We start from the raw sequence: 15,840 nt of genomic DNA on the forward strand, positions 1-15,840 counted from the left end.
TGGTGTAGCGGTGCGTAGGCCGGTGTGGCGCTCTAACTCCTCGCGCCTTGAACACAGCTGGTTGTAGAGGAATGCGAACGCCGGGATGGTCTAGCCCGCCATCTTCATCCTCCAGGATGAGAACTGCTATCTCCACGACACTCAGCTGTGCTTCCGGGTTGGGTGCCTCCTGGTAATCCACAGCGAAATCTGCTTTTCAAGTGCGGAGATGTCTGGGTAAGTCGGTACAGGTAAACTCCATGGCGTAGCAAAAGACCCTTCCTCCAAGCAAAAACCAAAACTAGGCTTGAGACGTAACTGGGAGCCGGCTGGGTCCAAGACTGGCCAAATCGTACTGTCATGATTTTGGATATGGCGGACCCAAAGGCACAGCTCAGAAGATGGCCAGGTAGGAAAACAGGCGTTTTATTGCAAAACGTGGTCAAAGTACAGGCGAGGATTAAAAACCAGGTAAGCAGAGTGGCAGCAGTACAGGCTGAGCAGGCGATCGGAATGTCGAGAAGCAGGCGAAAGGTAATTACAGACAGTACAATACAAAAGCTCCAAAAACAGGTACAGACACACAGAAACAGGCGACAACAGGCGAGCAGGACAAGATGATGCTGGAACGGTAACAATACTCACGTTATGGCGGAGAAGATAAGTGCTGGTCGTTATTACAAGACTAATGACAGATTGCAAACAGCTGAATAGATCACGTGATCTGAAGTAAAGTGAGATAACAGCATGGTGGAACAGAAACCGGAAATACAACACAAGAAACCAGGAAATGCAGACATGAAAACCCTGGATTGTGACAATATCCAAACTGACGAACATCATTCAAATTGCACAGAATGGCCAGTTGAGTGGAGTGTAGGGTACTTTACTGACAGATCAGCCAATGTCCAACAAACTTCACACACTTTTGCATTTTCTTTGTTCCTAGAGGATTTGCAATTTCAAAATCATCAATATTAAGAATGATTGATAATTTCTGATTCTCTACTGAAAAGCACTGAAAAGTGCATTTTCCTGACAAAGCCATAACAGTAGGACAAGTACTCCACAGAAAAATGTGAACTTGCATTTTGTACTGTTGGGGCAGTGTGAGGGTTGTGGTAGTGCCAAATGAATTAGCAATACCACCTAGTCTCAAACAGGACTGAGTTTGATTAACCTCACACCAATTGCACCAATTATGTTGGGGATATGCAAGGAGCACAAATTATAATAATTGGATTTTTAGCTCTTGAGTGGAGATACCAATTATGTTTATAATTTATATTCACAAACAAACTCCTGCTGATAAAAGCGACAAACGGAGGAGGAACATGGACGTCAGCCATCCTGATTGGAACGAACAATAGGACGGGCGTGACCAAAAGCACGGTTATAAAAGCCGCCAAAGACCCGTCCCTTGTTCTCTCTTTCCCTTGTCCCGTTTCCTTTGTTCTCTCTGTCCCTTGTCCCGCCCCTTGTCTTCTCGCCTTCAAGTCCACTGCAGACCTTTCTTCTCTCCGTCCACCTGGAGCTTCCCTCTGCACTGCCACGCCTGGAACCTCCACGGCAGCCAGCAGCTGAACTAACGCGGACATCGTCACGGAGAACGGGCCTGATCACCCATCTACTTTCAGCCACTCGGGAGGAAACCGCCAGCTTAACCGCCTCACCTGCCGCCGCATCAGCTGATCACGACGCGATCACCGCGACGCACACCTGGACCGGACCAGACCGCAACAGCGCAAGCACGTACGCACGCAACGCCGGATCTTCTCACCAGGATTAAGCCGTATTTAAGTTAGTTGAAGGATGAACTCCGTACCATAGCCGACTCAATTCACCAGTGCTGCAAAACCATATACAAATAATCACAGACAACGACCAATTAAATTATGAACGCTTTATTAAACAATTAACATTAACTCCAGTGTCAACACTATCTTGAATAACTCAGCAAATCACAACTTAATTATATGGTGTGTTTGTCTGGAGTATGTGTATGCGCGTTACCTGATATAAAAGTGTGTGTGTGTGTGTGTGTGTGTGTGTGTGTGTGTGTGTGTGTGTGTGTGTGTGTGTGTGTGTGTGTGTGAGTGAGTGAGTGAGTCAGTGAGTGAGAGGGAGAAAGGAGAGTGCGCCCTCGTGGGGCGTGGTGAGGTGGCACATCTGCGCCACACAGAGGAGAACAGTCACCTTAATCCTTATGAACAGATCAGTCATTCTTAACCATGGGGCCGCGGACCATCCTTGGGTCCCAAGCAGCAGCTAGTGAAAAAAGTCAGTTCTGCGATTGTGGGCCAAATAGGCTGTGGGACCACAATACAGCTTCCCGCCACTAGGTGGCAATGAGGTGTCAGCCAGTTGTTAACACGCTCCATTAACACTAGAACTACTGGGTTTTCTAAATATACCCATTCCCACTAGAAGGTGGTCAAATGATCTGCTCGGCTATCTGAGACCCTGAATCATCTGTGAACAGCTGCCTTTGTTAGGTAAAGAGGGCCATCACTGACGCACTCTAGGTGGTGGGTTGCGTGGGCTTGCTGACCCTGCTCCTGTCTGCAAGGCTGCACAGTACCTATGAGTCTAAGAGTGACATCCACTGTTACAATGTTCAACCGCTATGTGCTTGGATTTACAACGTGAAAGGACGAGTGTCATTGTTGCGGTCTCACCGAAGGAAGCAATAAGATATCATCATCAATAATACAATAAGACAGTTTTAGATCCTTCTCAAATGTGGCAAAGCTTTGTTTATTTACAAAAAAAACTAGTTCAAATATTGTTTGCACTGTAACGTCATCAAAAATTACAGAAAAGATGACAGTACACTCATCAAGTTTTAACAAATGTGCAATAAAAATATAAACAGAAAACGCTTGAAAACGTTTTTTATATTCCGTTTATTTCGTTATTACTGCTTTCACCTGTAACACATAAAGTCATTGTAGAGCTACAACCATGTTCCTACAAAGTTAACCAGATGTTTATTTCGTTATTCCCTCTTTCATGTCCGTCTGGTGAATGAAAGTGGGCGTGGCCATCCACGTAACAGAGCAGGGACACTGGGGGAAGGGGAAACGCTCATCAACACGCAGGACAAAGATCTGCGTTTCTCTGCTGCTACAGCCTCGGCTGCGTTGGGTTGTTAGTGTCCCTTTCACCTCTACCACATGAAATGTGTTCCTACGAAGTTGATCAGCTGCTTTCAGAATCGTTTTTATTCACCGGGTTTATTTTTATTTACAAAATATAAACAGAAAACGCTTGAAACGTTTCCGTTGTATATTCCATTTATTTAATTATTTTTATTTACAAAAAAATCCCATACGCTTTGCACTGTAACGTCACTAAGAATTAGGAAAAAAGACAGTACAAAGCGTTTTACATTACATCCCGTTTATTTCGTTATCCCCACTTTCATATCTGTCTGATAAATAAAAGTGGGCGGGGCTATCAGTCCCGTAGCAAAGGTAAGCGCTGACTGTGGGGGCTGGGCGCATCAACATACAGGACAAAGACCTTTGTTCCTCTGCCACAGCCTCCTCTTTCAGCCTGTTGCTTTGGGCCGTTATTCCCCCACTTACTGGTGCCACATGTTGACAAAGTTGACCAGCCGCTTTCATGTAGACACCAAACTCTATAAAGCATTTTACTTTACATTCCGTTTATTTCGTTATTAATATACATGTAATTGCAAATGCTGCTCTGAGCTCTTTTACTTTGATGAGTTTTGTGTCTACATGAAAGCAGGCAGAACAACGTCCATGCGTGTGTCACGCTGAAAGCGGCTGGTGAACCTCTTGGGAACATGGCTGTAGCTCTGCAATGACTTTATGTGGTACAGGTGAAAGGGAAAATAACGAAATAAACGGAAAAATAAAACAGAAACGCTTTCAAGCGTTTTCTGTTTAAATTTTTTTTTTGCACATTTGTTAAAACTAGATGGGTGTACTGTCTTTTTTCATAATTCTTAGTGACGTTACAGTGCAAAGCGTATGGGATTTTTTTGTAAATAAAAATAATTAAATAAATGGAATATAAAACGGAAACGTTTCAAGCGTTCAAGCTGATCAACTTCGTAGGAACACATTTCATATGGTACAGGTGAAAGGGACACTAACAACCCAACGCAGCCGAGGCTGTAGCAGCAGAGAAACGCAGATCTTTGTCCTGCGTGTTGATGCGCGTTCCCCTTCCCCCAGTGTCACCGCTCTGGGACGTGGATGGCCCCGCCCACTTTCATTCACCAGACAGACATGAAAGAGGAAATAACGAAATAAACAGCTGGTTAACTTTGTAGGAACATGGCTGTAGCTCTGCAATGACTTTATGTGGTACAGGTGAAAGGAGTAATAACCAAATAAACGGAATATAAAACGGAAACGCTTTCAAGCGTTTTCTGTTCACCCAAACTAGATGGGTGTACTGTCATCTTTTCAGTAATTTTTAGCATTTGCATGTTGTTGTATATGAATAACGAAATTAAGTTTGACAAAACTGTGAAGAGTTCCGTGTCTACATGAAAGCGGGCAGAACAACGTCCGTCTATGACTCACTGCCGAAAGCGGCTGGTGAAACATGGCTGTAGCTCTGCAATGACTTATTATGTGGTACTGGTGAAAGGGGAAATAACGAAATAAATGGAATATAAAACCGAAACGCTTTCAAGCGTTTTTTTGGTTTATAATATATTTTTAATTGCACATTTGTTAAAACTAGATGGGTGAGCGGTGTACTGTCGTCTTTTCTGCAATTTTTAGTAACGTTACAGTGAAATAATGTGTGAACTTTATTTAGTTTTTTTGTAAATAAGCAAAGCAGCAAAACTGTTTTATTGTCTTGTTAATGTTTTTTATTGCTTCCTTCGGTGAGACCGCAACAATGACACTCGTCCTTTCACGTTGTAAATCCAAGCACATAGCGGTGGAACATTGTAACAGTGGATGTCACTCATAGACTCATAGGAACATGAGTAGGAACCCTGCTCTGCCTTGCAGGCAGCAGCAGGGTCAGCGAGCCCATGCGTCCCACCCCACAGAGAGCGTCGGTGATGGCCCTCTTTACGTAACAAAAGCGGCTCTTGGCAGCGGGATGTTGTGATTATTGTTACTGTTCATTTGTCACAGATTAGGAGAGTAAGATTCAAGAACCATCGGTTTCAAATTTGGCGGACTATGTACGTCTGCATTCTATTAACCATTCACAGAACCAGCTTCAGCCCCGCCCAGACAAACCTGGACCCCTAATTGTACCTGCAACATTGTGTTTCAGTCACTCACTATGCACTGTAGCATAGTAGGTGGCGGTAATGCACCTTTCAGTTGGTTGCCACCCGCCATTTAAAAGACAAAAGAAGAAGTCACTCACTGTGTCATGAACTGACATGAGGCCATTATGGTTCAGAAAGTGCTCCGTTGTTGGTTGTTTCAACCAGCATTGCAGCCTTTTCATTTTACCAGCGGAGCCAGAAAGGAGAACTTTATGTTATTGTAAATGGGCCGGTGCTGGCACCGCTGCCTAAATGCTTCTTTGTGTGTGGACACCATTTCACCTATATATCCTTGTTTTGAAAACAAGGATATATATATTACTGGGCTTGAAGTTGAAGAGGCGCTCCGTTCCTACAAGACGTGATCCACTTGCTGCTTCCCCAAACGTAAGTACATGCTTGATATTTATTTGATTATGTACTTCAGAAGTTTCTTTGTTTATAATGTAGGTTCTCTCCTGTGTAAGGAATGCTAATGGCTAGAACAGTTGCTGCTAACAACGACAGAGAGAGACCGTGTTGCAAGGTGCTGCCAAATAATTTGGATGAGTCTAAGCTTCTCCAGCATTCGTCCGGTTCGAATCGTGTGATGTATGGTACTGAGGTCATTCACTCAGCTCAGATTTTAGCTGCTAGTGCCATGTTAGTCACTAGCACGATGCTAGCGCCTTAGCGGCTAGCCTCCACATGACGTTCAGTACAACTTGGGTTTGGCTGCGCTAGTAAGTTGTGAGAGTCAGTTGTGTTTCTAATTACTACCGAGCTTGTTGTGTGTATGTCGTAGCCCAAGTAGACCTGTGAATTTGGGTTATGGCAAGTTCTATCTAAGTCTAACATGTATGTTGTTGCTGTCTTCTCATATGTGTTGCTTAACTAGTCAGCTAACTGTAAATGTGACTGTTTTTTTTTTATACAGGCTGGTGCATCATAGCTACCGAAACGCCACTGCAGGCTGTGGACACCTTGTAGAAAAGTTGTTACTCACCTCAGGAGCGAAAGGTATGTACATTTAACATCAGTATGATAATTTGTTGGCCAACAGGCAGTTTTATTTAACTTTTGGATTTTGGATTTCACATTTCAGTAGTTGTAGTATTCATGATCTGATCTATATTATTGTCTATAAATTTACTCTGTATGCAGTTGATCAACTTATTTTGACATTTTAGTCTGTTGACGGGTAATTTGTAATTTATAACTCTAGTGTTATGGTGCAGTTTATGTGGAAAAGCTGATGGAGACCATCTTCAATAAAGTCCTGCTGGACCCAGGTCGTTATATGGAGGACCTTATTAAAATCCCTGTCCCACCGGCCCTCTGAGCAGAATTTAAGGAGCCTGACAGAAAGGAGGTCATTAATGTCATGCCAAGATTTAACAAACCATCACTATAAAAGGTAAGTTGAAAACGCATTTGCTCCAAACACCATTACAACTGATCTAACTACGTCTATATATTGTTTACATTGGTGAAGGTTGTGAGATACATAGAAAATACTGGACATTTCATTAATCTACTATTCTATTCTCTTTACCTTCTAGAGTGGTGTCAAGGAAAACAGCTGCATCCTCCATCTGTACAGCAGCTGCACTGCTTCCGATGTCTTTCAAAACGTGATGAAGACAACAAAGATCCTCACATCTCCCCAGCCAACTGCCCATGACTGTACCTGTTCCACTCCAGAAACTATTTTTTCAACATAAGTATGAATCCTACCCATTCATTTTGTGGTCTGCACATTGTGAACTTATCCAGCATTATAGTGCTGGTGCATTGGTTGACAATAAAAAGTTAGCTTTGACTATTGCTGTTTCACTTTACTATTTTCTTTGAGGGAAAACAGACAAATGTTTTATAATATTTCAACCTTTATTCAGGTATTGCCACGAAAACAATAATTTAGTTATTTCACAGGTGGTCTAAGTCCTTGTCCCTCAGGAAACACTGCTCTGATTCAGACCAGGGAAGATGGGATGACAACTTGGTCTCTTCACCCTAGTCCCCAGAACCAGCAGACTTCAAATTTATGAAGAAAAAAACAATAACTACATTTCTATTTGTTATATATTAGCACTTTATATATCATACAACTTAAAAGCAATTAAAATATATTAGGTCAATGTGTATTTAGAACCAAAATTATGTTTATAAACCAGAGTTCCCAGGTACGTTATGATTCATCTGTAAATAGTAAAATGTTTATGAATTTCTGAGATACTGATTTATTCCATGCATGTGTAATTGTCTGATATACTGTATATTAAATGTTTTGTGTAATGAATACACATTCAATCATACTGGCTCCAGTCCTGGATCATCAACCTTACATGACAGTAGGTTTGGCAACTGGTTCAGGCGTCTTGAGGTAAGATTTATCAAAGTTTTAATTTTAAATACCATGTCACATTAATAAAAGTATTAAACACATGCAATATCTTGACAGCAACAGTTGCTGTCACACCATGCCTCTGTGGGCATTCACTGTTCCCACAGTGGCACTTAATTACAGATAAATACGGCAAAATATAAGCTGCAGCTGAAGACCCCATTATGGAAAAATGATCTTGACACAGCAGAAGCACGAGAAAGAAAAAAACATGTAAAAATGAGTTTGTTAGTCTGTCAAGCTATGCTCCCAAACAAGCTGTAGTCGTGTTATGAATATTCTGTTGTATTTATTCAGGCTGCTTATTGGCAACCATTAGTATTAGCATTAGAAGCTAATCAAGTTGCGTGTTATATAAATCAGTAAATTAAATTAAATGTGAAATTGCCAGTTAGATGTACCTTGCACCAAGTGTAACCACTTCAACAGCCTCCCATTCGACTTCAGAGTCAGATTTTGGATCAAACATGTGGTTGAACTCCACTAGGATGAGTTAGCCAGTTTCGCTGTTACAATGGATTCAGTGACCGTGACTTTTGATCCTCGCGGCGGATCAAAGCTGTGCGCTTTCTCAAAGGGGTGTGGCGATCAGCTTTGCTTGCGAAACAGCCCTAAAACAGAGCATTGTGGACGAGAGCTTAAAACACACATTTTCAGACGGGCCGTGTGGGCGATTTACAGAGCTTTTTGGCATGAAAAGTTACACACGCCTACATATTGAGGTCTTTAAGATAAGAAGGAGCTTTATCATTGAGTACTTTGTAGGTGAGTAGGAGAATTCTAAACTCTATCCTACATTTTACAGGGAGCCAGTGCAGATAATCTAATGTAGGAGAAATGTGATCTCTCTAAGTCCTGTCAGAACTCTGGCTGCAGCATTTTGAATAAGCTGTAGGCTTTTTAAGGAGCTGTTAGGACATCCTATGAGTAAGCAGTTACAGTACCCAGCCTAGAGGTAACAAATGCATAAATCAGTTCTCTGCATCTGCATTTTAGCTATATTTTTAAGATGAAAGAAGGCGGTTGTGGAGATTTGTTTAATATACGCTGTAAGAGAGATACTGGTCAAATATGACACCAAGGTTCCTCACAGTGGAATCTGAAGCTAATGTTATGCCATCCAAAGTAACTATCTGACTCAATAGAGTGTCTCTGTGATTTTTAGGCCCAACAATAAGAATTTCAGTTTTATCTGAATTTAGTTGAAGGACGTTTTGAGAAATCCAGGATTCAATGTCTTTTAATTTTTTGAATTTTGACTAGTTGATCTGTTTCATGGTGGTTTTGGTTCAGTATCGTCTGCATAACAATGAAAATTTATAGAATGCTTCTTAATAATAGCACTTAGAGGAGACATGTATAGACTGAAGAGTATTGAAGGAAGATTTGTCGTTAATATAAGCAAACTGGAATCAGTTCAACAAAAAGGATTTAAACTATCCCAGTGCTGTTCTTTTAATTCCGATGCTGTGTTCTTGTCTCTGTAATAGACTGTTATGATTAGTTGTATCAAATGCAGCATTAAGATCTAACAGGACAAGGGCAATAAACTAGACCATTGTCTGAAGCAAAGAGAAGCTCATTAGTGACTTTAACCACAGCTGTTTCTGTGCTATGATGTTTTCTAAATCCCGACTGAAAATCTTCATACAGTAACTGTTTATATTAAATGCATTTAATTAATCCATTAAACATGATGTTAAAAATGATTCCCAATTCATAATAGCATTGTAGCCAACAATAATACAGATGTTTGTACACCAGGTTTGACATTTTTTTAATGCTACTGTATAAGGTGAACTTTCTTCTTAAGGAGAAAATGAGTAAACACAACTAACAGGAATTATAAACTTTTAGTGTAAACACTTTAAGTGTAGCAAAAGTTTAAATGTATTTAAAACAACTGAGTTGCTACCAAAACTTTACTTTACTTCTTTGGGTTAATTTTAATACAATGAATTAGTACTAGTTTTCGCAGGGAATAAGTTATAAGAACTTACTTCGTTTAGTAAGATATTCTGTTACTGTAGGTTGACAGTCCACCACTCCCTGATACTCTGTGACCTTGGATACATCTTACAATTGCAGAGTCATTAGAGAACGTCTGGAGATGACAGGACTCTGAGCTGTACCTGAAGTCGGAGGTGTACAGGGTGAAGAGGAAAGGAGACAGGTCCCCTGTGGAGCACCTGTGCTGCAGACCATGGTGTCAGACACACAGTTCTGCAGGTGGACGTACAGTACTGGGGGCGGTTGGTGAGATAGTCCATTATCCGTGAAATCAGGGGGGGTTCCACCGGCCCTGCAGCCTTTGATGGATGAAGCTTGCCCATAATCAGCAAAGGGAGATGCGACTCTTCTCACCTTTCTTTTTGCGCAGCACCTTTCTTCAGTCTTTGTTTCCCCCCACAAACTTTTTTGCCTCCTCTGCATCCTGCATCATTTTCCTTCTGTTCTTCCTTAATAGGAGGAAGAACACAACAACTCAAAAATTTGGTTGTAACAATATGAACAAATACAAATAAGTCAATTCAAATTTTGTTATCTATCTGTGTAAAGCACACATGAAAAAGGAAAAATTTTAGATAGCACTAGTTCTTAATGTCGAAAAGCAAATTTTCAGCTACAGTCTGGTTTTAAGATGAACTTTTCACAGGAAAGTCCCTTAGACTGTTGTTAAGATGGACACTTTCATTATAAAGAAGGCAAAAAGATTTCAGACAAACCAAAAAACATGAGCTAAAAAACCTAATTCCACAAACACTGCTCAGATGGATTTTAGAATTCTCGATGATGTGTTGTAGCAATCCACGTCTGGACTGAGGTAACCTGACCTACATGTGAACTTAACTCCCTCATTGAAGAGCCTCTACGTCCTTTCCAGTCCCAAGAGATAAGGGACCCTGAATCTTTTTCACCACAGGAGACTGGTTTCTATCACAACAGGCACCAATTGCCGCCAACATCTCAAATGTCCATATCAAAGAACCATGAGTCCACTTTGTTGATCTACCTGTAAATCTCTCAGGATTCCACCTCTGCTTATCATGCAAAAAGGAGAGGCTGTCACATTTATCACTGAGAAGCTGCCTCTCCGAGAACTCGGACCACCAGCCATAAAATGTGGAATGTGCTCATCAAAGAGAACGAGAGACGTCATTTGGACACAAGTTCTGGTTCAGACGCACCAGAGTTTTCGACCGCGATGAAATAGATGTCATTGTATTCTGTGGACAAAAAGTTTTCATTTGATATTAGATTGGTTTCTGTGTGATGTTCAATGCCTGATCTACAGAATTGCCAGGAAATTCTTAAAGTTACAAAGGGACTTCAACTCACCATGCTTTCCTTTGTGTGAAGACACAAACACAGACACAAACAAGTTGATATACAGATATTCACCTTCTTTACTTCTTTTAATCTGTGCAACATAGACTATGTCCACTAGCTACAATTAGGTATCCTCAATATTGTATGACATTTTTAAGTGTTACAATTGTTTAATTAGTAATGTCCAGATTAGGTCATTTATAATTTGATTTTGCTTGCATTTATTATTTGTGTATGTTTTTAGTGTTTACTGGCTGTTACATAAGACAAGACCAGTCATGATGAATAACATTACATATGTTTCAGCGTTTTAAGGAACCACATATAAGACCTTAAAATTCTATGCATTTAATATTGCTGTTTAACCATTCTGACTTCTCTACTTATTTGAGTGCTAAAGTGATCGTTACACGTATATTGTGTTATAGTGTGATGGAACTTTGAGCGTGATGAAAAGAGGAAAGCTTAGTTATCCCAGATTTAGGAGCGATCCAAATCCAATAGTTTGATTCCTGATCTGAAGAGGTGGAACTCTTCACCACTGGTTGAACTAAATTCTCCGCCCTGCAGTGACCACTGCCCCAGGGGTATTTAAACCAGTGACACCCAAGGCAAAACGGATTTCCCTGTATCTTCAAACTTCTTTCACCTTTTCCTTTTGCGTCGCATTACTTTTCTTTAATTTTCCTTTGTTCTTAAATTTTGTAAACCTAAGTTAAACTTAGAAACGAACGAACAACGAATTTTGTAACGTTAGAAAGTCATCAAGAAACTCTGCGAAACTGAAACTATTACAACCAATCCTTAATTGACTCGCTATTTTTGATCGAACTAATTAAATTAGATTCCAGCCCGTTTCCCTTTTGGGCCAGTTTAAGTAGCGCTGACGCTTTGAAACACCTTGGAAGTCCAGCCTGGCTGACTGTTACTCTGCTGAACCCGAGCCGTCCTCATCAATCGCGGGCGACGATTCCTGGCCCAGAGGCCGTGGCACCTGGACCAGAGAGGGCACGCCTGCTCAACCAACCGGTAACGGGAGACGCTGCACAGCGGCTACAGCTCCAAACTAAGGCAAGACGAACATCTCTGATCCTCTGAGAAGTCTGGTGTTTCTCAAAGCGCTAACTTTGAACATTCCAAATTCATTAGTTATCCTTAGATTTGAATTAGTTGATCAAAGCCATCACACACTCAGGTCGTAACCATTCCTTGTGTTTTCACTCATTGATTCATTCACTGTTCATCATCTCATTCTGATCGTTCTCTCATTTTCTGTCTTGTTTATTTGAGTATTTCCATATCATGTTATTCATATATCCAGTAGTGTTAGATTAATAAAACGTTAAAAGGAATCTGGTTTTGTGTGCATTGTTCTTCAGATTTAAGCAGAGGTCACTGAACCGCGACAAGAATTCACGGCATAAGAGACTGATTTGGTTTTATCACAAGAAAGTTGTTATTGTTGTTCATAACTGATAACTCATTGAATTGATATCTGGCGTTGGCTAGATTGATACAAGCGTGGTTTCAGCTTTAAAACAAACCTGGTGCCCCAACTTCGAGGTATATTAATGTTTCTGCATTAATATGAAACTATTAATAATTTGAATCCGCTACAGTGTCAAATATGTGTTTCTTTCCTAGGGAGTTTTTTTTCCAGAGCTTCAGGACATTAGGAATCACCTGGATGGACCATAGCATCAGCATCAGCAAGTACAGTGTTCTTAACCCCAGGTGTTACACAGTTGCAAATGCGCCATAGGTCAGTTCTTCAGGCTCTTCTTCAATAACCAGTGCTAAGAGTCAGGCTTGTCCAGCCTCACAATTTAAAAGTGCAAAGGCACATTAGCAAAGACATGATACCGGAGGTGGGTATTATTACAGAGACTAACATGATAATGGAACACAGGACAGAACAACCGCCCTCCACCAGCACTCCTGAATAATTTCTGAATGTTTCCTGATAGTAGATTTTTTTAGCCAAATTTGTGCTGTATGAAATTCCACTAGACCTCTAGGCTTGAGTAATTTCAATGAAGGAATAAATTAATTGGTAGGATGCAGAAATCCAGCATTATGAATGATTCAGTTTGCTTTTGAGTACTTTCAGATTTCTGGATGTTTAATATAGGTTTAATTAATTAATAAAACTAACACACATAATTCAAATGTGAACTATATCATTTAGAGCCCAACACAGCCACACGGTCACAAACAATGTTAATCATGGTGAGCAAACATCTTTCTTTTTTTTTTTTTGTTCTGTCCAGCAGTTAAGCAAGCAGCATATATTACGCTGAATGCCATATTGTGATGGACAGCTTTGCTTTAACAAGAAGAGTATATATAGAATATATATACTATTCCTGATTTATGGTTTATTTAATGGTTTATTTAGCTAATCCAAAATGTGTGTGATGTTGCTGTGTTGGTGGACAGGTTAGGTTTCTGCTTTAGGGTGTGTATGCGGGAGGGTGGGGGGAGGGGGGGTAAGGGGTGCAACCAGCTGCTGAAACCAAGCAAATCTGATAAGTAAACAATCGGAGCAAAAAAAAAAAAAAAAAAATAAGAAGCATGGATGTACCTTAGGCTAACACATTCATAACTAAACAATTTTTGTACTGTGGTTTACCTTGGAGATTAATACTAATACCAATAATAGTGCTAAGGTATGTGCACATACTAATACAAACATATACATACAATATACATACATATGTGCATTATTATACATATCCCATACTACTTAATAAAAGTCATGACATACAACACCACAAATTCCATATTCACACATTATTTATATTGGTAGTGATAAGTATCAATAATACTTACAGTTGGATTTGGAAAGTGTCCCACTACAAGGTTAGTAAGGCTGTAGCTTAACATTATTCACCCAAAGGGTGAGGCAGACGTTGGTGCATGAACAATGCCACTTGTGGAAGCCAGGGTGATGTGAGGGGCTCCGCCACTACGCCCATCCAGCAAGCAGAGGAAGGAATCCCAGCAGCCAGGGAGCCCACACACCTTCAGTTCCAGGAGGGCAGGTGTTGCAACCCAAGCCGCCCACACAGAGCCCCCCAGGCAGAGCTGCAGCAGCCACAGAGACAGCACCCAAGGCCAGAGTGGGCCACCGGGGGTCAACGCTGTCCGCCCCATGAGAACCAGGGGCAAACACTCCCCCCGGCGGGAGGGTCGGCCTGAAAGAGTAGAGCCCGAGGACCCACGGTCCGTAGGGAGCCCGCCAGAAGATGCCCCCGCGCCCAGAGTGGGGCCCGCCCCCAGTCCACCACCCCCACACGGGCGGAGCGGGGCCTACCCCATCGGCCCGACCTCATCCCCTGGCGCTACAGCGGCCTGCAGCACAAGGCCAGCAATTGGTGGGGTCAGCAGAAAAGAGACCACCCAGGCAGACGATCATCGTACCCCGGGCGAAAAACCGGACCCCCCACACTTCAACCGCACCACACGCATACCAACTCACACAAACACAGAAGCATACACCCACCCACATGTGCAACACACATCATCACATCAACACACACACACACACCATAGACTCTCTCACAACAAACTAGTCAATCATACGTGAACCAATGCACTCTCAGATACATTCTCCCACCCACACCATTCGCTTGATCACATTCGTGGGGAGGGTAGGTCTCCGGCCTGCCGTCCATGTGGCCCCAGGCAGGGACCGCAGCTCCTCCCGAGCCCCGACCAACCCCCCCAACCCGGGGGAGGCAGAGGGCACTAGAAAAAGGTACCCCAGAACCCTGCAACCCAGCTTGGACGTGAGTGTGTGGAACTAAAGTGCACTGAAGGTGGGTGACACCTCCAGGAGCACAACCGCTGGCTGACGGTGTGTCCCCCGGACAGTGCCCCCCCTCGCCCTAAATGTCTTTTTGCACTTAAAACTGGGTGGTGATCTCTCCATCAGGGCCAGTGGCCGAGGCCACAACTGGCCTCAGCCCCAGGCCCCAGTGAAAGAGCCCACCCCCGGCCCTAAATGTATGTGTATGTAGCTAAGTATGAGGAACTTTGGGAGATACCCAATTCTCCGGGGGGTCCAGCAGACAGAGCCATCAATGGGAAGTCTACTGGCCCCCCCGGAAGGAGCCCCCAGATTCCTGGACAAGTGTGTATGACTAATGCAATTAAAACTGCAGAGCATCCCACTTGGAAGGGACGGAACCACTTCCCAGTAGCCCCGGTCCCTCCATCAGCAGGACGCCCCTTGCAGACCTAAGTGGATGAATGCGGAGAAATGTAGTTGGGAAGCAGAGCACCAGGGTCCGCAGAGCCAGGTTCCCGACTGGCTCTGCTACCTATCCCACCACCCCCCACAACCCCCAGCCAGGAAGGGACAGCCGAGACCCAGGGACCGCAGTACTACTGCCCAGGCGCCACACGCAGCACAGCCAGAGCCATCCTCACCCTTCTTTCACACTTACCCATTCTCTCGCTCAAGTATGCCCATGCTCGCCCCGTGTAGTGTGACACTCAAACCCACACACATACTCTGCGGTTGTGCATTGAGGGCCAGCCTCCGCCCAGGGCCCAATGAAGGTTCTAGCCTGAGTAGTCCGCCAACCCCCCCTGCAACAGGCCCGAGCAGTTACCAGAGGGCGTCGGACCGCTAGGGCAGGCAGCGCCCCACCCGAGCAGGGGCAGCGCCCCAGGGGAGAGACACCCCTCCGGGCACAGGCAGGCACCCCCAGAGGGAGTCCCCCGGACGCAGGTTACCCAGGTCTCCACCCCCAGGTCCGCCCCCGCACACCGGCAGGGAGGCCCGCCTCCGGCTCCCCGGAGACAGGCACACGCCAACCCTCAAAACGGTCCCACCCCGGCACAGGGCCGCTGGTCCCAGCAG

General features: G+C 43.2%; 1 protein-coding gene and 1 long non-coding RNA gene across 3 annotated transcripts in view; both read left to right on the forward strand.

Annotated features, from left to right (window-relative positions):
- Positions 1-15,840, forward strand: part of hspa12a (heat shock protein 12A) — a 150,340-nt gene that overhangs the window by 124,153 nt on the left and 10,347 nt on the right. The gene's annotated exons all lie outside the window — the stretch shown is intronic.
- LOC129603022 (uncharacterized) lies at positions 4,248-7,055 on the forward strand. 2 transcript variants are annotated; one of them, XR_008692567.1, is made up of 4 exons: positions 4,248-5,641; positions 6,171-6,253; positions 6,459-6,650; positions 6,796-7,055. It is a non-coding gene; the product is annotated as an uncharacterized LOC129603022 (long non-coding RNA). The 2 variants fall into 2 exon arrangements; XR_008692566.1 differs by having other exon boundaries at positions 4,251-6,253.

The sequence above is a fragment of the Betta splendens genome, chromosome 15 (genome assembly GCF_900634795.4).
Source record: "Betta splendens chromosome 15, fBetSpl5.4, whole genome shotgun sequence".
Lineage (NCBI taxonomy): Eukaryota > Metazoa > Chordata > Actinopteri > Anabantiformes > Osphronemidae > Betta > Betta splendens.